Source organism: Lepidochelys kempii, chromosome 2 (genome assembly GCF_965140285.1).
Source record: "Lepidochelys kempii isolate rLepKem1 chromosome 2, rLepKem1.hap1, whole genome shotgun sequence".
Taxonomy (NCBI): Eukaryota; Metazoa; Chordata; order Testudines; family Cheloniidae; genus Lepidochelys; species Lepidochelys kempii.
This window is the reverse complement of record NC_136381.1, coordinates 47,316,789-47,340,069: the sequence shown is the minus strand read 5'-3', so window position 1 is coordinate 47,340,069 and position 23,281 is coordinate 47,316,789.

Genomic DNA, 23,281 nt, shown 5'->3' with positions numbered 1-23,281 from the left:
AGTGATACAGTGGGAAATTTTACAGAAAGATGATGCTATTAATCAAAAATGTGAATTTGCAATCCTGACTCTTGACAGACACTATAGAGAGGAATACAGATCACATGGCAAATTGAAGCAATCCTTGAAGAACAACGATAAAAAGTATCTTTGCAAGAAGTAGCTAGAATAAGTGCAGGGTATATAGTTGCCCTCTGTTGCCTCAGAGCTATTTACAGGTGGCCTAGCCTACCTGTAGTTAGACTCCCAATTGGTGCCAGGGTCTTTCAGTTTGGGAGCAAAAGGGCTACTTATAGCTTTGGACAAATGAGGTGACTAGTCATTGTCCAGAGGGGGCACACTATGGAGCTGTGAAAGAATTTTAGGAACAGCTTTGTCCCATTCCCAGTCTCAGCAACCTGTGAAAAGGCCAAAGTATAAATGGAATCCATCATCTGTTTTAGATTAGAGCATTGCAACTGGTTCTGCATCCTATTTCTAGCTTCAGAGAACTGGGGACAAGCAGAGCAGGCCCCTGCCTGAAACAACTAAAGAAGTTGCTAATGCAGCCTTATCATTTAAGCACTCTGATTTTACCATCCTCAGGCAATTCTTATGTAGTGCAAGTGGATAAGAGCCTTTTTTCTTCTCCAAACTTCAGTCATTACCATTTGATCTTATGTGTGCTTTCAGGGTCTGTCTCTCCATAGTGATGATATTGGCTTTATGGAATAATGGCTTTATGGAAGAAGCAAATTTACTTATGTCAGCTGGGACAATTTTTCTAATTGGGGTTCTGTACAGAGAGAAAGCTGAAGCAAACACAGAACGATCTGGTACTTGGAATATCTTAGCTTCAGGACAAACACAGATGTGGTATCACCACAACTCAGTCACAGGCCTGTGGTAAGGCCAGAAGAATGTTGATATACAAAGATGGTCTAATGGAAAACAAGTGATATCACAGAACAAAAAAAGTTCTTATGGGAGCCTCTTAAGAATTCTTATCTCATACATAGGCATGCTTCAATGAGCCAGAACTCATATGATACCTATCTGGTAGTTCGGGGCATCCCCTCCACAACTCACTGTATCTCGTTTAAAGAAAAGGAGTACTTGTGGCACCTTAGAGACTAACCAATTTATTTGAGCATGAGCTTTCGTGAGCTACAGCTCACTTCATCGGATGCATACCGTGGAAACTGCAGCAGACTTTATATACACACAGAGATCATGAAACAATACCTCCTCCCACCCCACTGTCCTGCTGGTAATAGCTTATCTAAAGTGATCATCAAGTTGGGCCATTTCCAGCACAAATCCAGGTTTTCTCACCCTCCACCCCCCCCCCCCCACACACACAAACTCACTCTCCTGCTGGTAATAGCCCATCCAAAGTGACAACTCTCTACACAATGTGCATGATAATCAAGGTGGGCCATTTCCTGCACAAATCCAGGTTCTCTCACCCCCTCACCCCCCTCCAAAAACCACACACACAAACTCACTATCACATTGTAGGGAGAGTGGTCACTTTGGATGAGCTATTACCAGCAGGAGAGTGAGTTTGTGTGTGTATGGGGGTGGGGGGGGTGAGAAAACCTGGATTTGTGCTGGAAATGGCCCACCTTGATTATCATGCACATTGTAGGGAGAGTGGTCACTTTGGATGAGCTATTACCAGCAGGATAGTGAGTTTGTGTGTGTGGTTTTTGGAGGGGGGTGAGGGGGTGAGAGAACCTGGATTTGTGCAGGAAATGGCCCACGTTGATTATCATGCACATTGTAGGGAGAGTGGTCACTTTGGATGAGCTATTACCAGCAGGATAGTGAGTTTGTGTGTGTGGTTTTTGGAGGGGGGTGAGGGGGTGAGAGAACCTGGATTTGTGCAGGAAATGGCCCACCTTGATTATCATGCACATTGTGTAGAGAGTTGTCACTTTGGATGGGCTATTACCAGCAGGAGAGTGAGTTTGTGTGTGGGGGGGTGGAGGGTGAGAAAACCTGGATTTGTGCTGGAAATGGCCCAACTTGATGATCACTTTAGATAAGCTATTACCAGCAGGACAGTGGGGTGGGAGGAGGTATTGTTTCATGATCTCTGTGTGTATATAAAGTCTGCTGCAGTTTCCACGGTATGCATCCGATGAAGTGAGCTGTAGCTCACGAAAGCTCATGCTCAAATAAATTGGTTAGTCTCTAAGGTGCCACAAGTACTCCTTTTCTTTTTGCGAATACAGACTAACACGGCTGTTACTCTGAAACCTGTATCTCGTTTGTTGGCAGAGATCTAGCTTCATTTGTATATACTCCATTTCCCACCACTGATGAATGCAGAGGATCAGATTTTTTGAAGGGATCCACACAAATCATTTCAGAGAATGGGTATCAGCATGGGTACCAGAAAGACAGTTAATCTACCATCTGGCATCAGGATTCAGATGAGGTCTCAGAGTATGTCCCCATTCCATTTATGAATAACAGACTTGTTCTACTCAGGAGATTCAGTGTCTTTTTACAGGGTTTTCATAATAAGTAGGAAGAACATGATCAGCCCTACCCCAGAGAGGAACTGTCCTGTGCTGGGGAGGAACAGTTTCGTGGAACCTCATTCTGCTTCTTTACAACACTAACCAGATTATATTTCCTGCCCATTAAAGTAGGCCTCCCAATGGGTACTATATTGTCAGAGGAAGTTTTTATTTGAAGTTGGTAGCTTTCTCTAATGAGACCTAGAGAGACAAGGTGGGTGAGGTAATATCTTTTATTGAACAAACTTCTGTTGGCGAGCGAGGCAAGCTTTCAAGCTACACATAGCTCCTCTTCAGGTCTAGGAAAAGTACTCTGAGTCTCACAGCTAAATATGAGATCAAACAGATCATTTAGCACAATGAGAAACTAGTATTCTACTTTTAATTCAGAGAGGTAGTCCTTAGAACTGTGATAGCATTTATTCCCTCAGTAAATTCAAGAAATAGTCTTCCTTCAGTTAAGCATCAATATTCAGTCCTTAGGAGCACTGATATCTATGGGGAGATACCTCATGTCCCCTGTACTGAGATCTGCCAGAAGGCCATTAGTTCACCAAATTCTACATATTAGTCAGCCAGTCTCAGCCAATGCCATTTCCCTTCTTCTGGAAGAAGCATTCTCTACACCTTAGTGCACAGGTGAAAATGGAGGAGGTATTTTGTATACAATCTTCCTCATTTTGGATTTCTACATTTGAAGAATGATCCTGCTTTCCCACCCTAAGGCATTCTGCTATGAAAGCCTACAATGGATCGGTAGACCTTAGCACAAACAAGAAGAGGAAAAATTGTTTGTGTTTACATGAAATTTCCTTTCTTCAGGTAATAAGGTCTACAGATCTGGCCCACCCAGAGTCAAATGGATCATTCAGAATAGAGATGGAAATCCAAGGATTCAGGTTTGTTGTTATTATTAGACGAAATTTACTATGCTCTGCAGGGAGAAAACTGTACTTTTCCTCAAAGTATATTTAACACAATCTGTAATATAAAAAAGTAGATTTGAATTATTCTGGCTTCTACTCACAACTCATCCTCCTTCGTTTCTGTGTGGCCTCCAGCAATGTGGACAACTCCATCTTCCTGGACCACATCCATAGCTACAGACAGGCACCTCTGATTTCTTTCTCCTATCAAATCACACTTTCTTTGTCTCTAATAGTGACTTCTTCTGTGACCCAAGATCTTTCCTCTTTAGAATTCCACAAAGTTTAAATTTTAAGTCCTCTGGGTATTTTTTTCTGTCTGCCTTTCACCCCTATCCTCTTGATCATTTTATCAGTCAGTATGTTTAATACAGCCATTGTAGATCTCATTAGAGTTCTTTTTGTGCCAGTGATTCTAATCTGTTCTTATAATCCTTTGAGGCATTTCCACGTCCCTCTCTATCTTATTGGCTGGTTTTCACTATGTAAACATGAGATTTGGTTTCATCTTCCTTCAATTAAGTTTCCTAAAGACAGAAGTGTCTCTTTCATTCAAGAGGAGGAGAGTCTTAAACAGAACTCCGTCTCCTCCCTTCCTGACTCAAATCTTAACTTTGTCTCTGCTCTCCATAAATTTAGTATCATAATTTACCCAATCTAATCTATCCAATCTATGTTTTAACTGTGTTCATCACCATAGTATCTAGAAGCCTTGCAAATTTTATAAGAAACACATATGACCTCAATTCCTCTCACTTTCCATCCTTCAGAGAAGGGACATTTTTAGTTTTTGAGTTTTTGAAGTATGTGGGTAGTGTGGAATAGCTAGGTCAAAAAAGTGTATTTTACACTTTGTTATGCTTGAAGGCATTCCGATGAACTCTGGGACTAAGATTCACAGTTTTAGGTCAGCTGCCAAGAAAGCTGTCTGTCTCCTGAGCTGCTATTCTCACTTTTATGGCTGACAGTTCCATTGTTCCAATGGGATGTAGCTGCTGACAGCAGTCAGGGTTGTTGAGGAAGAAACAATCCTTTACATAGGTTTGGCCATTTACAGGGAGCAGGGAAGGTTCTGAAGATGAGGACTGAAGCCTTGAATATGGATTTTTTTTTCCAATTGGGAACCAGTGTAAGAAGCAGAGTATGTGATCAGGATGATGTACTTTCATTGGTCTGTGTTGCTAAGTACCATAAACCGGCTGTTGTTTTTTGAATAAATTAGAGCCTTTTTGCAATCAGCAACTTTATCTCTGCCCTGCAGTAATCAAAATTAGACATAACAAATGCCTGGATCACTGTGGCCCTGTGAGTCTAACAAGATGAAGTGGAGTTTCCTTGAACTGGCACAGATAGAATAGAGGTCTGTTTGACCTTCCTCAACTTTCTGCAAATCTGTCACCACCTTGGCACTATTTTCCACATATGCCATTGTCCCAGGTCCTCTTCTGATGCAATCTTCATCCCTCTTATCTCTCAGCTTGACAAGTGTAACTTTCCTTGCTTATGGGTTCCCCAAGTCCCAGTTTTCCAGACTCCACCATGAACAGAATGTTGCTACACAACTTCTTACAGATACAAACAAGAATGACTCTATTGCTCCTGTTCCCAAATGACTACACTGGTTCCCTGTTTACTTCAGGATCCAGTTTCAAACTGATTTCCTTGTTTTTAAACCCTCCATTACTCCAGCCTACCATATAGATTTTTGTTTTGCATTATTTTTCTTCTCAGTTGTTCTTTTCATCTTGCATTGGACTCTTCTCTGTCCCTTAACAATCTCATTACTCTTGGCTTTACTCTTTACTCATTACTCTTCAGCTCTTGCTTTTTCTTCAGCTACAGCTTTTTCTGTATCTGTCACACTCAATGACTCACCTCATTGACCCTCCATCTCAGCTGAAAGAATGTCTCTTCTCTATTATTTACCAATATTAATGTAATTCTGTACTTATATAACATTACTCTGTACTTAGACTGTAAGCTGTTTGGGGCAGAGACTGTCTGTTGGTTCTGTGTGTACAGTGACTACCACAGGGGGTCCTGGTCCATGATTAGAGCTCCTAGGTACTATGGAAATAATATCTAGGAGCTCTAATACTATACTGTAAAAATAAATTTTGGAAATACAGAAAGCCACCCTGCATTGTAAAGTTCTACTGCTTTGTGTTAAATCTTTCATAGTTTAGATTGTTGAGGACTGTTGTCTTTGGTGACCCATATTGTTAATATCTACTCTAAAGTCTTAATAGCATTCCTGTGGTTCAGCAACCCATACTGCATAGATTGTTAAAGCTATCCGTTTAACAAATGCCTTATTTAATGTACGGGTGCACTTTCGCCTCTTTTGGTATTTTATTCTTTCTGCTAATGTAAGGGGACTGTTCAGTGGGGGTGTTTTGGTTGGCTAGCTCCCACTACTAAAAGGGGCAGGGTCTATGGGAAATCAGGACCCTGAGACTGATAGTCCCCAGGAACAATGAGGAGAGGCCAATGCTCCAGGTCAGCCTGAATGACAGGGCGGGCAGGCTAATCAGGGAGTCAGGACGCAAGGGAGGTCCCGTCCTCCGTGTGAGCTGGATTTGCCTGGGTCAGACAGTGGGGCTGAGCGAAGGAGAAAGCGGGGGCCTGAGCTGAGCTGGGGAGCAGAGCCGTGCCAGATCCAGAGAGAGCAGACCCTGTCCTGGGAGCAGAGCTGCAGCCCCAAAGCCAGAGGCACAGCCCAGAGAGAGCAGACCCTGTCCTGGGAGCAGAGCTGCAGCCCCAAAGCCAGAGGCACAGCCCAGAGAGAGCAGACTTGCCCTGGGAGCAGAGCTGCAGCAACCAGAGCCAGAGGGGCCAGAAAAGCAGCCCAGGAAGCGGGTCAGTGCTGGGAGTAGAGTCACAGAAGCAGCCTGCAGAGCAGACCTGTCCTGGGAGCAGAGCTGCAGCAACCAGAGCCAGAGGGGCCAAAGAAGTAGCCCAGGGAGCTGGAGGCAGAGCAGCAGCAGTGCTGAGACAGAGTGGTGGAGCTGGGGCTGGAGCAGTCTGGAGCTGGGTGCGGTGAGCAGCTGGGGAGACCGAGGGGGACCCTGGGCAGCAGGCCCAGCACAGGGAGACGCCTCAGCCAAGAGGCTCTGCAGGCCAGGCTTGAATCGTAACCCCGACAGGGCGGGGGCGACACTTGGCAGAAGGGTCCTACCACTTAGAGCCTGAGAGCATGAGACCACCACCAGAGCAAGTATCCAACACACAGCATCCCTGCAGCACAGCCAGGGCCTGAGAAGAAGGCCTGGGACTTACAAGGAACAGACTGTGAACTGCCCTGACATTCCAGAGACACTGTTTGTGATGTTCCCTGCCACAGAGCGGGTTGACGTGTTTCCTTTAACCTTTCTCAATTTCCCTTATTCTTTTTAAAATTAATGGTTGATTAAATAACTTGCATTTGCTTTACCTTGTATGTAATGGTTAGTGGGTCAGAGAAGTGCCCAGTGCAGAGGGAGTACCCTGGAGTAGGGACACCCTAGCCCCTATCCTCGGTGACTGCAGCAGGGTTGGGGGTAGAGACCCCCAAGAATCCAGGGCCCAGCCTTATTGGGGTTACAAGGACTCTGCCAGACAGGAGAGAGGAAGGGGAGTCCTCAAGAGCAGGGAGGCCACTGGGTAAAGGAAATGGGATTGAGGACTCAGATCCTTTCGCTAGCCCACTTCACTGGGTAGTGCAGAAGCGAGGAAAGTTCCCCACAATAGCGGGACTATTCCCCCGCTTACACAAAGTCAATCCAGTGGGTAGCATTTTCAAAAGTGCCTAAGGGTCTAAGGCTCCTACATCCCATGTTAAAGTGCCAAAGTCACTTTTAGGCATCTAAGCCCCTTTGAATTTCAGTGACACATAGGTGCCTAAGTGCCTAAGTTCTATTTTCAAAAGTGATTTAGGAGCCTAAGTCATGTAGACAGTTTTGGAAATTTTACCCTTCATCGTGTTTGTCTTATGACTATATTCAGATATTGTGACTTTAAATATGTGCCTTTAATGAAAGCCTAAATTAGTATGTGTGAGCCATTTAAGTATTTTTTAAAATAAAAAACAAAAGCCAGAACCTAAGTATAAAGTATTCAAAAAGAACTATTGTAAGCTTGAAGCTGAAATTGTCGAAGTGTTCCAAGCTTATACTTACCTTGCAAATTCAAATGCATTCTATATAAAATATTCTTTTTGAAAAAATAAAAACTTTCCCTAACGCCCCAAGCAAATACAATATAATATCTAAAAACCAAGTTTTAATTTGAGGTCCAACAATACTTAGAATGCACTCTCTCGCATGCCTATTAAAGCATCAAGCTCAGCACAGGAACTTTCAGGCATAGTGTCTCCTTCATATCACCACTGGCAAATTTTCCCTGCTTGCACTCACTCAGAGTATTTTTACGAATGAAAGGCATGAATAGAAATATCAGTTAGCACATTATTTTTGAGAAAAGTATATCACTCTGAGGCTGCCTTCTGTATTTCACTGAATTTTAAAATCATAAATGTTACTCGCTGCTTCATATATTTCTGGAAAAAAATATGTTGCTCTTAAAAATTTCACAAAGAAACATAACTGTCATCTTAGAAAAAGCAATTCTTGTCCATCAAATATTTTTCATATTTTATTATTTTTATCTTAGAACATAGGGCTAATCATTTTTTACAGAAGGTTAGTGCTCATCCAATTTCATGGGGTTATTGGCTCATATCGCAGATGTAAAAAATGCAAGTGTTGGTTATTTTATCTGTTCTAAAAATACAGGCTACTGCAGGACAGAGTAATGGCATTTGGCTTATCTCTCAAGCACAAATATAACTTGGAGACCACTGGTGCATTTTAGGAAAGAAAACACTAATTTCTCATGTAAAACACTCACCTCATTACAGTCTTCTCTCAACTGCAGTAAAGACTAGTACCAAGTTCTAATGTTCTTTTCTTTCAATAATTAAAATGTATATACAGCACCACTGAAGTTTCCCTAGTTATTGATAGCTCACATAGGGCCAGTTCTGATACTCTTTCCAATTTACTCCATTGGGATTACCTTGGAGTAAGGTACAATTCAACATGCGAGAGTTTCTCAGAATCTGATCCACAGGAGTAGGATAGCTCTTGGTAGAGAAAAGGGGTTATGGACTCTTTCACCTCTACTGGCATGTTCAAATAAAGGATGAAGCTTTGAATAACTATTAAGTAACTTATGCAAAATAAGCTCGTTGTCTCAGTTTTTAACATGAATCTCACTGATTTTAGAGCCGAAAGCAAGAAACAACTGTGTGCCTTAGCTGTCCTCTAGTAATTAATGCCCATCACTACTATGGGATGGGAAGGGAAGGAAAAAAAAACATTTATCAATGAAACACCTGTTTTATTTTCCTGGAAGCTACTTGGATACCTCAATGATAAGTGTGGTATAAATAGAGACATGTAGATAGCCAGTACATTTTATATCTATGTGAGTACAAGCTCATGTGATGTCTTCTTCTAGTGTCTAGCTTACAGAGAGGACAAGGGACCTACTGTTATAGTAGCTAAAGCAGACACAGAGGAACAGATGTACGTCCATTACTACTTAATCCAGGCCAGCATTTAGGGAGATGATGCATAATAACATTAGGTATAGTAGAATACACTGATGTGGTCTGGGAGTGACTGAGGGCTTGTCCACACTGTACAGTTTTGTCGATGCAAGTTATGCCGACAATCAAAAACTGTTATAATCACATTGCTTGTGCATGTTCACACAACGCTCCTACTGTTGGTGGAGCATGTCCACAGTTGGTGGTCTAGCATCAACAATGAGAACAGTGCAGTCTGGGTAGCTATCCCACAATGCTACTTGCTACCTTCTGCAGCTAGGAGTTGTGGAAAAGTGAAGTAAATTATAGTGCATCATGGGTGTGGGCTCAAAGTCCCATGATGCAGTTTTGTCCGTCCCATCATTCCATGGTCTGACTGCATTTCACAGAATTTTTCAACAGTCCCTGTTTACTGTGCACCCACCATCTCTGTCTGAAAGGATGGATCCCGCACTGCTCTCTACTGGTGTGGTCACTGTTATAAACACATCTAAAATCATAGAAGATTAGGGTTAGAAGAGACCTCAGGAGGTCATCTACTCCAAACCCCTGCTCAAAGCAGGACTAACCCCAACTAAATCATCCCAGCCAGGGCTTTGTCAAGCCAGGCCTTAAAAACCTCTAAGGATGGAGATTCCACCGCCTCCCTAGGTAACCCATTCCAGTGCTTCACCACCCTCCTAGTGAAATAGTTTTTCCTAATATCCGACCTAGACCTCCCCCACTGCAACTTGAGACCATTACTCTTTGTTCGGCCATCTGCCACCACTGAGAACAGCCTAGCTCCATCCTCTTTGGAAGCCCCTTCAGGTAGTTGAAGGCTGCTATCAAATCCCCCCTCACTCTCCTCTTCTGCAGACTAAATAAACCCAGCACTCTGCCACGATTTGTTAAATTACTGCCTTTGATGAAAATTTTGATGATTCCTGATCGGGATTTGTAGTCAGCAAATGATCAAATTGCCATTGTTTTTTTACTACCAGCAGCAAACACCTTGTGTAGGAGACAAATAAAGATTAGTTATCTCTCAGAGAGTTTGTTTTTATTAAATGCCAACTAAGAACACACAAAAAAGCTTGGTGGGGAGGGAGATAAGAGTGCAGGGCAGTGTAGTCTCTCATAGCTGTGTGTAAGTGCAGCTATAAGCTGTCTGAAGGGCTGGAGTGAATGGGGTACTGATTCATTCCAGGAAGTTGCAAGAAACGTGTGGGAGGAATTTGGGGAGGGCATGGAAAGCAATTCTGTATTGGCAGGCAGGGGAAACACATCTGTTCTGCTAGATTGTGATGAGGGACTTCAACATCTCTCTTTGCTGCTCCATCACTTTTGTCATCTGTTCCTGGCCCTTTACAATTTGTTCCGCACTCTCTTTTCTGTCCTGCCTTTCTATTTTAAATTTTTCCTTCAAAGTCTCTCTACACTCCCTGTGTTCTCTTTTTTCGGCCTCTGAGGATTGGATCACCTCTCAGAACATGTCCTCCTTGCTCTGCCTTGGTCACTTCCTTCTCTGATGGAGGTGTTCTGCCACTGTGTAGAGGGTTCCTCAGAAGACCACATCTGCAGAAGCTGGAGAAACAAATAGAAGCATGATTGTTAGTTCACGCACAACATCAAATCATTGTAGTAAGATACACCTCTTTTTACATATGAATCACTTTTTCCACTGTCTTGGCATACACACATTTCAGAGAACACCCTAAGCACGGTAAGTTTGGCCTGATGTGTGGGGGGCACTCAAGATGGGGCAAAGTGTCTTGGTGGTTTTTTTAAGGGGATAACCGCAGGCAACTGGGGACAATATTGAAAATTCTGCCAACATTTTCCATAGGTGAGGGGTCATTGAAACTGATATCACACTCCTAACAGGTAAGCAAGAATGCAAGGGTGCATTTCCTGCATATGTGTGGCTTCAGACCCATTCCCTATGCTGCTCACTTGTGTGCTGCTTTGGTCCCTGCATAAGTGATTGCTGATTGGCATGGGAAAGTTTCCTACAGTGGGGGAAGGACCAAAGCTGCTCTGCCAAGAAACCTTTGGCAGAGGATTGATGAGTACCTCTGTGATGGGGTTGGGACTCACCACCGCAGTGCCTCCTGCTGTTCACTCTGGGAATTAGTTCATGTGGAGCACCCTCTGCTGGTGGTGTCCCTTCCGTCTCTCGCCTTTGACTGGCTTCTCGATCCACATTGCTCCCAGCTCGCGGTGTCCTCTCCAGGACACTGCCCTCCGGCAATGCCCCCAAGTCCACACTTGCCCCCTTCCGGCGGGCGGGTTTAACAGCAGTCCTTCCAGTTCACTCTTGCCACAGTGGCCAGCCACAACCCCTCGAGTCTAGCCCCTCTGTTCAAGGGCCGGTTGCAGTCTGTCACGGCCACTCTTCCACAGCCAGGTGCTGTACAAGGAGGAAGCCCGGACCCAAGCCCGCCCACTACTTTGGGTCCCGACCCAGGGACCCTCCAGTGGCAGCCTCCCTGCTCTCCTTCTCTCCCCTTCTCTAACTGTCCTTGGGCCACTTCCCCTCTCACCCTTTGCACCCTCTAGGCCCTTTCTATCAGGGCCTGCAGTCTGGCAGGTATTGGGCCGGAGCCCTTCTATGCTCCCCCAAGCCTGCCTAGCACTGGTCTGTCCGAGGTGCTTGTCTCCTGCTCAGGAGACAGACCTTCCTCCATGAAGGTCTGGGACAGAATGCCTGCTCCCTTCCTGGGCAGCCTTTATATGGGGCCTAGCCTAGCTCTGGTTGGCTGGCTGTATTACTGGCCCTGACTGGCTCCCAGTAGGCCTTTTCCTGATTGGCTGCCCTTCTGTGCCACCACTCTGGCCTACTCTAGCCCTATCTCTCATAGGGGTGGGGCAAGCGCCCCACCACAACCTCCATGAAAAAAATTTAGAACTCTCTCTGTAGGATTCCCATGAAATCTTGGTGTGGATTAACACACTGTTCCAGCACGCTGCTTAGATACACAGGGGAATGTGGAGCATATGCAAATGCAGCTAGTTTTGTACATGTCTATCCCTTCACCCACTTCTAGAACGTATAGAGCAAAGGACACCTCTACCTCATATAACCGAGCAGCATCAACTCAAAAAGTTCACTTACCAGAACTTTCCTCTCCTGCATCATGCATGCCAGAGGCAGACTGCTGGGACTGGCTATACTCCTCCAGAGTGGAAAAGAGGTCCTGACTTGCCGTGCCACCAGATGACCCTGCCACATGCTCCACATCGTCCTCCATCTCGACCTCCTTGTCCATGACTTCATCCTTGTGGTTGAATCCACTGTCCGCTGCCTCCAGTCCTGCCAAAGTTGCCATGGGGCTCTTGGCAGTGGAGGTGGGGTTGCCTCTGAGAATGGCATCCAGGTCCTTATAGAAGTGACAGGTCTTCAGCACAGCACCAGAGCGATGGTTTCCCTTGCCTTCTAGTATGCCTGCCTCAGCTTCTTTATCTTCACACGGCACTGCTGTGTGTCCCATTCTTAGCCCTTATCCAACAAGCCACAAGAAAATCTGACTGTAGTATTGAAGTTCCTATGGCTGGAGTGGAGCTGGGATTGCACAGCCTCCTCTCCCCATAGTACCAGCAGATCCAACAACTCAAGTGTGCTCTAAGCAGGAGAGCGTTTGTGGTGTGGAGCCGCCATAGTCCACATGGTCCACACTTAGCAAACGAGAAGTGGAATTCCAAAAATTCCCGGGCCTTTTAAGGGGGAGGGACAGATGCCTGTGTATTTGTTGATATAACTTTGCATCAAAAAGCTAGCTCTATGCCTCTCATCGAGGTGGTTTTATTCGGCAAAGCAGGAGAGTTTTGTCAGCAGAAGGAGCATTGCAGTGTGTACACCTCCACGGTTTTGTCAATGAAACCTGACTTTTGTTGACAAAACTGTGTCATATAGAGAAGGCCTGAGTCAGAGAACCACATGGTCTATCTGTGTCTACTGGTCTCAATAAAGAGCCCTCTTTGTAATTAATTACAACAATGTCTTCCCTCTTCTGTATCATAAGAGACAGTACAATAGATAGATAGCAGACAGGCATCCACATAAGAACAGTCATCAATACAAATAGTAGTATCTAGGACCATTGCCCGTGGTCTTGGCAGAGAGGCCAAAGACTGAATGGGCATGGACACCGACGTACTCTCTTAGTTGTAGGTTGTCTCTCCAAACTATGATTAAGGCAAAATTGTATGCAAGGTTCTATCTGTTTATAAAGATAAATTTAAAAAATCAGTCTTCAGGGCTATCAATCTGATACTTCTCATAGGCACCAAATCACTTTAAAAACATTTATTAATTTACCTAAGTGTATGCCATGTAAAGGGGGTCCTAAATCATCCTGGCCTCTGGATTCCATAACTACAGTAGAAGTTTATAAAAATGCGAATCCAACTGGATTGAATTAGTTATTAAGGACCCTGTTCATATTTTCATTCAGCTAAGCCTGTCAGAATCTGTCTGCCACCTGGAGGAGACAGGAAAAGAAAGATGCTGTTCTCTCTTCAGTTGGACTCCTTTCAGCTCTCCTAATGTACTATAAGCAACCTTTAAAATAAGAAGGATGCTCACTGCTTTTTGAGCCACCAGATTGCCCATTACTGAGCCCAAAACAAAAGTGATAGTTTCTGCAATATCTCATCGAGCTAAAGATGACTGGTTTCATTCACTCCACTAATGTACATTGGGCCTAATACAAGAGAGAAGGCTGTGTCATTCTGTGCTTTGAAAGAAAATGTGGTCATTAAGAATAGCAGGGAAAATAGCTTTAAAAGACACAATCTCTAGAGGGGCAAGTTATGCAGTGAGAAGAAACAGCAGCATTGCAATAGGTAGTAATGTAACTGACTGTTAAAGCAGATGACTGGGAGTCAAAACAACAATTCTATTTCTGACTCTCCCAGAGAATAGTAGTGTGATCTTGGGAAGGTCACTTAGCCTCTCTGACCAGCGGTCTCTTCTCCATAAAATAGAGGGAATACTTACCTCAAGGCTACATCTGTTAACGTTTATAAAATGCTTGGGAAACTAACATAGAAGTTACCATAAAAGGGCAAAATGTTATATTTATTATGATGCTGATAGCAAGAAGAGTAACAATAACCTATACAAACAGAGCAGCAGCAATGAAGCTAGTTAAGGAGCTGTTCTGGGCACCGACACAAACATTACCAGATCAAAATCTCTTCTTGTCAGTGCTAGCAATAAGAGTACTTGTAATACCGTGAAGAGACAAAGAATGGGCTTGATTTTTTCATTTCACTTTGGTGTAAATCAGTAGTACCACCAATGAAGTTAGTGAAATGACGCCAGTGTAACACCAGCATAAGAGAGGTCAGACACCGTCTATTCATACTAGAAGATAGCCATCTGAAACAGGAAAGAGACTCTCCAATAGGTAATTCTTCAGCATTTCCAAGTATTCCTGACAGCAGCAGAATGGCCTAAGCAGAGGTTAGTAATGCATTGAAGTTGCTAGTACTTCAGGGCATGATTAGAATTTAAAATGACCTTGACAAATTAGACCATTGGTCTGAAGTCAACAAGATGACAATAAAGACAAGTGCAAAGTACTGCACTTAGGAAGCAAAATCAAAGGAACAGCTACAGAATGGGGAATAACTGGCTAGGTAGTAGCACGGCTAAAAAGGATCTGAGGATTATAATGGATCACAAATTGAATATGAGTCACAATGTGATGCAGTTACAAAAAAAAAGACTAATATTCTGAGGTGCATTAACAGAAGGATCCTATCTAAGACCTGGTAGGTAATTGTCCCACTCTACTTGGTACTGATGATGCTTCAGTTGGAGTAGTGTGTGCAACTCAGGGCTCCATGCTTCGAGAAAGATGTGGATAAATTGGAGCGAGTCCAGAGGAGAGCAACAAAAATGATAAAAATGCTTTGAAAACTTGATCTACAAAAATCGGCATGTTCAGTCTTGAGAAAAGAAAACTCAGGGGGGACATAAGTTTTGAAGTATTTTAAGGCCTGTTTCAAAGAGGATCATGATTAGTTGTTCTCCATGTCCACGGAAGGTAGAAGAAGATATAATGAGCTTACTCTGCAACAAGGGAGATTTAGGTAACATATTATGAAACACTCTAACTCTAAGGGTAGTTAATATCTGGAACTGGCTTCCAAGGGAGGTTGTGGAATCCCCATCATTGGAGGTTTTTAAGAACAGGTAAGGCAAATACTTGTCAGGGATAGTGTAGGTTTACTTAATCCTGCCTCAGGGCAGGGAGCTGGACTTGATAACCTCTTGAGGTCTCTTCTAGCCCTATATTTCTATGACCGTGCACTCAACTTTCTAGTCATGTATTCAATTTTCATAGTATCCAGAAGGCAGTAGCAATACAAATCCAAGAGATTCAACGGATTAACAGTAATAATACTTAGCACTTATATAGCACTTTGTATCCTCAAAGAACTGTACAAATATTAACTAATGAATATAAACTAATTAATATTACCCCATTACTATCTCTTGACACTGAGTGGGATCAAACTGATACTAATGAAGCAAATTATTCATCCACTATCTACCTTTTCATGTTTCTAGCCCTCTGCACTTGAGGATGCTGTGCTGAACTCCAAAAATCAATTTTGACAAGGTAAGAAAAAGTCACGTAGTCATAATATGGACTGCAAAGTCTACCTTAGATCATTGTTAATGTATAAGGTAGAAAACAGTGCCATGATTATTCTTAAAAAGAAGTCTTCTGCCATAATCCCACTTGGTATGTTATCTCCTGAGTTAAGCACCACAGGGCCTGCACATTACTTGTTCTAGTAGTGGTTCAAGTGCAGCTTGATATGCTGCAAGGTACTGTTGGTGATTCTACAGACGGCTCGGCTCTTTGAGTCGGTATGTCCCAGTATGATGTTAAGGGGCAACATACTATTGGAGCTGAAATGTTAAAGCAATGTCCTGAACACCTAAACAAAGTATAACAAAGCGTATTTCACTGATTCACAGGGGTGTTGTGAGAATGAATTCATACTTATAAAGTACTTTGGAGAGAAAAGTGCTATGGAAATGCTAAGCATAATTACTACTGTATATTATAGTACTACATAGTTTTTGTAGTAGTAGCTGAGTGTTGGCACTAGTGTCCTGGGCAATCACTAATTTGCCTAAATAATTGCAATTTGCCTATTTAACATTTCCCCTGTAGTTTCAATTGCATACGCTATTTATCATTGCCTATGATAGACTTGTGCAGCATGCTATTGCCTGTTAATTATTGCATTTCAATTGAAGCTGAAGTAATTCTGTGTGCATGTGTGTCAGAGAAAGAGAACTAATTTCAGTCATGATGTGATGAATGGGAAACAAGACAGTAGAAATGAGATGGAGAGGAAGGACAGTGGTTATAGCAGTAGGATTATACAGCTACTCAAAAAGAACAGGAGGACTTGTGGCACCTTAGAGACTAACAAATTTATTTGAGCATAAGCTTTCGTGAGCTACAGCTCACTTCATTGAATGCATTCAGTGGAAAATACAGTGGGGAGATTTATATACACAGAGAACATGAAAGAATGGGTGTTACCATACACACTGTAAGGAGAGTGATCAGGTAAGTTGAGCTATTACCAGCAGGAGAGTGGGGGGGAAAAAACCTTTTGTAGTGATAATCAAGGTGGGCCATTTCCAGCAGTTGACAAGAACGTCTGAGGAACGGGGGGGCGGGAAGGGAGGAATAAACATGGGGAAATAGTTTTACTTTGTTTAATGACCCATCCACTCCCAGTCTTTATTCAAGCCTTAGTTAATTGTATCCAGTTTGCAAATTAATTCCAATTCAGCAGTCTCTTGTTGGAGTCTGTTTTTGAAGTTTTTTTGTTGAAGAATTGCCACTTTTAGGTCTGTAATTGAGTGACCAGAGAGATTGACATGTTCTCTGACTGGTTTTTGAATGTTATAATTCTTGATGTCTGATTTGTGTCCATTTATTCTTTTACGTAGAGACTGTCCAGTTTGGCCAATGTACATGGCAGAGGGGCATTGCTGGCACATGATGGCATATATCACATTGGTAGATGTGCAGGTGAACGAGCCTCTGATAGTGTGGCTGATGTGATGAGGCCCTATGATGGTGCCCCCTGAATAGATATGTGGACACAGTTGGCAACAGGCTTTGTTGCAGATTTAGGTTCCTGGGTTAGTGGTTCTGTTGTGTGGTGTGTGGTTGCTGGTGAGTATTTGCTTCAGGTTGGGGGGCTGTCTGTAGGCAAGGACTGGCCTGTCTCCCAAGATCTGTGAGAGTGATGGGTCAAAATTCAGGATAGGTTGTAGATCCTTGATGATGCATTGGAGAGGTTTTAGTTGGGGGCTGAAGGTGATGGCTAGTGACGTTCTGTTATTTTCTTTGTTGGGCCTGTCCCATAGTAGGTAACTTCTGGGTACTCTCCTGGCTCTGTCAATCTGTTTCTTCACTTCAGCAGGTGGGCACTGTAGTTGTAAGAATGCTCAGCTGAGACTAGGGTACAGCACAGTGAGCGCAATGATTTTCATTTCAAATATACATGAAATAAAGTAGTAGGTGTACTGACTCATCTCTTGCATGCATTGTGTCCAATCTAGGGGTTCAGGAGGGACAGGACTGAGAAAGTAGTGGTCTGGCCAACCAACTCAGTGAGGGTGTTCCAAATATAGGGAATAGGGTGGAAGAAAATGTAGAGACCGCTATGGGAGAAGCAAACAAACAGGACCTCAAGGCCACCAGCACTGAATGACTGGAATGAAGGAATGAAGGGGCAGGAACAGGGGGAAATGATGTGATAAGAGAGCAGGCAGGATAGGTAGGAGATGACAGGGCTTTGAAGGAAAGGAGAAGAAGTTTAAACCTAGTACATTAAAGAATATACAGCATGACCCACACAGGCTTTGGAAATCAGAGAATAGCCATAGAGCCGTTCACTCTGTCCTCTCTATAAATCCACCCCCTACACCACAGGGTGGGAGCATGGGACTCAAGAACTCTTATACCAGTTTAACTCTGGCCAGGGAATTACCACTAACTTTTAGGTTATGCTCTCCAAAATGGCATAGACTTCTTAGTATAACTGAGAACAAGGTCCTATATCTGTGTCATTGGACTCAAGCAGCATGATCACTGGTCTTTCCCAGGATCTGACTGAGACTATGATTTGCCTGAGATAAATGGCTCAATTTAAGTTTGGATGAGACTGAACTGAGACAGGTGGGTAGGCAGGGAATAGTGGAATGAGGAGATGATAGTGGTAACCCACTCCCACACTTTGAATGAGGATGAATGTCCACCCTTTGTCACTCGTGTTCACGACCTTAGAGGTTGTCAGATCCTCAGCTGCTTTTAGAAGTCTAGATAGGAACAATGGGCAAGAGTGCTTTTCCACCTTTACTTGGCTAGGAGATTTTGTCCTTGTCTTTCAAATTCTTTCTCTACAGTTATTTAAATCTTTGCCACCTCCAGACTGAACTATCCTAATGAACCTTACATAGGGAAATTAACTCACAAATTTCCACTAGTGTGGAATGTGGCCGCCTGCCTACTTAACAGTGGCTTGTGCATGGAGCATATTATCCCTGTCCTCCATATTCTATATTGGCTTGTAGTTCACTTCCAGATGCAATTGATGGCACTGGTTTTGCTCTATGAAGCCTTTTATGGTTTGGACCTGCTCCAAGACAGTAGTTGAGATCATCTGGAATGCTTGTGCTAATTCAATTGTCCTTTGATTTGTTCATGTGATGCCTTGGGCAAGGCATTCCCAGTGGAGTCCTATTGACTCTGCAATTTTATTCCCTTATCCTTAATCCAAAAGAGCCCAAGTTCGTTGACCTGGCTACCTTATAAAATTTACCTGTTTACACAGGCTTTTCCTGAATGGGGTGGGCTGAAGAAGGCGGGGTCTTAATCTTTTGTGGGGAGGGTTGTTCCTTTTTTATTATTGTTGATGCTATGTCAATTATGTATTTATTACTGTGTTTTTGATGAACTGTTTTTGTGCACCTATATATGGAAAAAAGGGACATTACATTAACTGGCATGTGGATTACTCTGTATTTACTCAGACAAGTTTCTATGATTTGATTCTTCCTCTGCAGTGGCATTTGACTAACCAAACAAAAAACACTCATCTATAGCATCCTAAAGATAGGTACAATGAAGAAAGAAATCCAGACAGATGAGGTACAGGGTTTTGAGCAATATTAAATTTCAGAATCCTCAACTTATTTGTGAAATATTAATGCATTATTAATAGGGTTATTGATTAATTGCAGTTAACTCATATGATTAACTCAAAAAATTAATCATGATTAAAAAAATTGATCACGATTAATCACAGTTTTAATTGCACTATTAAATAATAGAATACCAACTAAAATTTATTAAATATTTTGGGATGTTTTTCTACATTTTCAAATATATTGATTTCAATTACACTGTTTTATTTTTGAATGCTTTTTGTACATAATTCTACATTAATACCTTCAACTTTCATTCTAAAGAGCTTGCATTACAGTAATTGTATTAGGTGAATTTAAAAATACTATTTCTTTTCTTTCTTACAGTACAAATATTTCTAATAAAAATGAATATAAAGTGAGCACTAAACACTTTATATTCTGTGTTGTAATGGAAATCAATATATTTGAAAATGTAGAAAACGTCCAAAAAATTTTAAACAAATGGTATTTAATTATTGTTGAGCAGCGTGATTAATCGTGTGATTAATCGTGATTACTTTTTTTAATCACTCAACCGCCCTAATGATTAATTATTATTATTATTCCCCTTCATGTGCAAATTGGATCACTGTTATTGATTTAGGTATGTAAAAATGGATTTAGGTCCCAACTTGAGGGATCCAGGTTTGAAAATTTTTGCCATTGTCAGCATCATGTGCTGCATTATCTTTTCAAGCAACAGTACAGCCTTTCGTAGGTGGATTTCAGGTGATGAGGCACATAACTGAAAACCTAACGTAGCTGTGATCTTACATGACATATATACCAGCAAATTTTCACTATTACTTTATTGTATTCTTATTATGTATTTGTTGTATACACATATTCACAGTACTGGTTGCATATAAACAACTTTTATGAGCTCTGCTGCTGTATCTACATTAGCATATTTTGCACCTGTTTTTCACCAATGAAGTATCTCCACCATTATTAAATGCTATTGTCTTCCTGACATGGTGCAAAAAATAGTATAGACAGGGCTCAACCAGCACTTAACCTCTAGCTGCACTGCTGCTGAAAAATGTGTGCAAAATGAGTTAAGGTACATTCAGGTTTATGTTACATAAACATACAGCAGTACACAGGACTAGAAGATGGTACACATGATTATCTAAGAGTATGAAATTATAGTATCATCGAGATATAGTATTTGTTCATATAATTAAGGCCTGTGTAGCACGGCATTCACACAAGGGCAGAGTTAAGGTTAATTTGGCTGACAGCTCACTAAGGAGTTAATTTTTAAAGGCATAACTCTGGTACTTCTTAATGGTTACTAAGAACAGAAGAAAAGTGGCTATTGTAACATGGTACAGCTGCTTCTAGTTATCTCTGTGTGTGTTTCGATTTTTTTATTGTATGATGATTTATTTTGGGGGGCATGAGGGCACATAACCCGATTTTACTTCATTAATCTGGTACGTGCACACTGCCCCCTTCTGGAAATTGGATTTAAAAATCTGACATAATACCTGGCTGCGAGGATTCACTATTGATAAGAAAACTTTCTCTTAAAAGGACAATTTGTCTATATTGGGAAGACTTTATGAATAGATTGTTCAAAGCAATGCACACAAAGCATGCACATCAGTGCTGCTTAATTTATTACGAGACGAATGTGTGTATCACCGGCTTTTTGATTTAAAAATGTATCTTTTCTTCCCTCAGACACAGTAACTGATTTTGGTCCTTTATACCTGAATTTTTATGAATGTTCTTATTGTCATCACAGAGCAAAGCAATCTAATTCAGTGACAAAACCCCTATTTTTTCAAAACCCCTATTAACTAAACACTGAAGTAATTAGTTCTGAGAATGGAATTACCCAGGATTTGGTCTGCCACTCTCTCTTCTGCTCTCTCTTTCTCTCTCTCTCTCTCTCTTTTTTTTTTAATGTATGTGGCACACAGGGATCTTCAAAACAAATCATTTATGATTTATTATCCGAGGTTTAATTTAAGTTTTGACTCTTTAGCAGGACTTTGCTAGTGAGATAATTAGTGAATGTAGATGTGTTTTCCCTTCAAATACTCTAATAATATAATTCATTCTTGACATGGAATGGCTACCCATGTGAAAATATGGTTTATTTTTCACACACGTGCCATGAACTAAACTAGGCTGAGCCCCAAAGGTGTAGTGTGTGGGATCCTGCAAGGTTTGGAGGCTCTGTTGAAGGATTTCACTTTGTTCCCATTGTACTGAATAATAAACACTGTGCAAAATCCACAGCACAATTTTAAAATGTGAACACTGAATCCTGCACTAGGTTGCTTCAATCAGCACTTCTCTATAATTCCCACCAGCTCTGCCTGCTCCCCTCCATCATGATATCCCTTCCTCCTCCCATGAGCACAAACCCATATCCCACATCAACATCCTCCTCTTTCTTTTCTTCCTCACCTGCAGTGGCCTTTGCCCAGCCCCGGCCTGCTCTCCAGCTCCCCACCCATGCCTGCCAGCCAAAGTTGAGAGTTCTACCAACTGTTAGAACCAGCGTCAAGAGTCTAGCCAAGGGTCAGAGCCAGAATCTGAGTTGGGAGTCAAGCTGAGCATCAGGGCTGGAGTGGGAAAAGAGGGCCAGGGATCAGGAACAGGTCAGGAAAGCAAGAGACAAGGGCTCAGAAGTCAGGCCAAAAGTCAGAGACCAACATAGCAGCCAGCCAAGAATTCACCCAGTTGCCCAGACAACTTCCTGTGCCTCCTTCTGGCTTAAATAGTGCAGACAGACCAATCGGTGGGGCATTGCACTCCTTGTATCAGGATTCCCATGCTAATTACCTCTGGAGGGCATATGATTCCATTAGCCACTCAGCCCACCAGTTACTTGCAAGCTGCTGGATGGTGGTTGGGATGTGAAGATTGCCTGAGGACTAGCAGACCCCTGTTCAATATACATGGATACTCATACTCCTGTCTTTCCCTCTTTCTTTCCTCACAATCTCATACACTTAATACAGGTGATTTAAACATCCATGTTCATGACCCATTTAATTCCTAAGATGCACATTTCCTCACCTCTTCATTCAACCTGCCACCCTCGTTCAACTCTCCCACTCAGAAAAAGAGTAGTTCATTTGGCTTAGTCTTCACCACGTATTATATTTGGACTCAGCAGAGAAGGAGATAGACACAGCCACAGAGGGAGGTGATAGAAACACAGCTGTCTGTTGTGGAGACTTTATTGTTCAGCAGTAAAACTGTAAACAACATGAAAGTGAGGTTTTATGCTGGGGCGAGGCAGAGTGCTCAAATATTTAAAGGGAATGGACAACACATTCCTTCACCCTACTCTAAAAAACTTCCAAAATATATATATACACACATTATCATTTACACGACTAACATGAAACACTGTATAACCTAAGTAAAAGTTGAAGGTGGATTACTACAGTTGCAAGGCATTATTCTGCCTTGGAATAGCAACTCACTAACTAAACAATTTATAAGTTCAGGCACACAACTGGTTTTTGCACTGTCTTGGGATAATGTGATGAAAGTGGTGTTTCAGTGTCCTGGACAACAGGAACAGTTCAGAGTAGAAAACCAACTTGTGCACAGTGGCCACATAGAAATCTCTTATGGTCCTCTGTCTCGATAATTCAGGAGGCAAACCTCTCGGCTCACAGTAAAGTCCAGAGAATCCTTCTCTGTGGATTCCATGACAATAACTACTTCAACAGCCTTCTTGAATGTAAGCCAGAGACAAACTGGTCACACAGGGCATCACTTAATGTTTATCCAAACTGACAATGATCTGATAACTTACATAGTGCAGCAACAAAATGTGCTATTGATTCTCCACTTCCCTGATGTCGCTGATGGAACCGACATTGTTTTGTTATCATCAATGGGTAGGAAAAACATATTCCTGCATTGCTGCAGTAATTGTGGCATACATGGCAGTTCTGGGCACAGATGGAGGCAGTCTGTATGCCTTCATACCCATCACTCTCAGCAAGTTTGAAACTCTTTGAACTTCTGAAATAAGACTTGCAAGCTACAAATTGCTCAA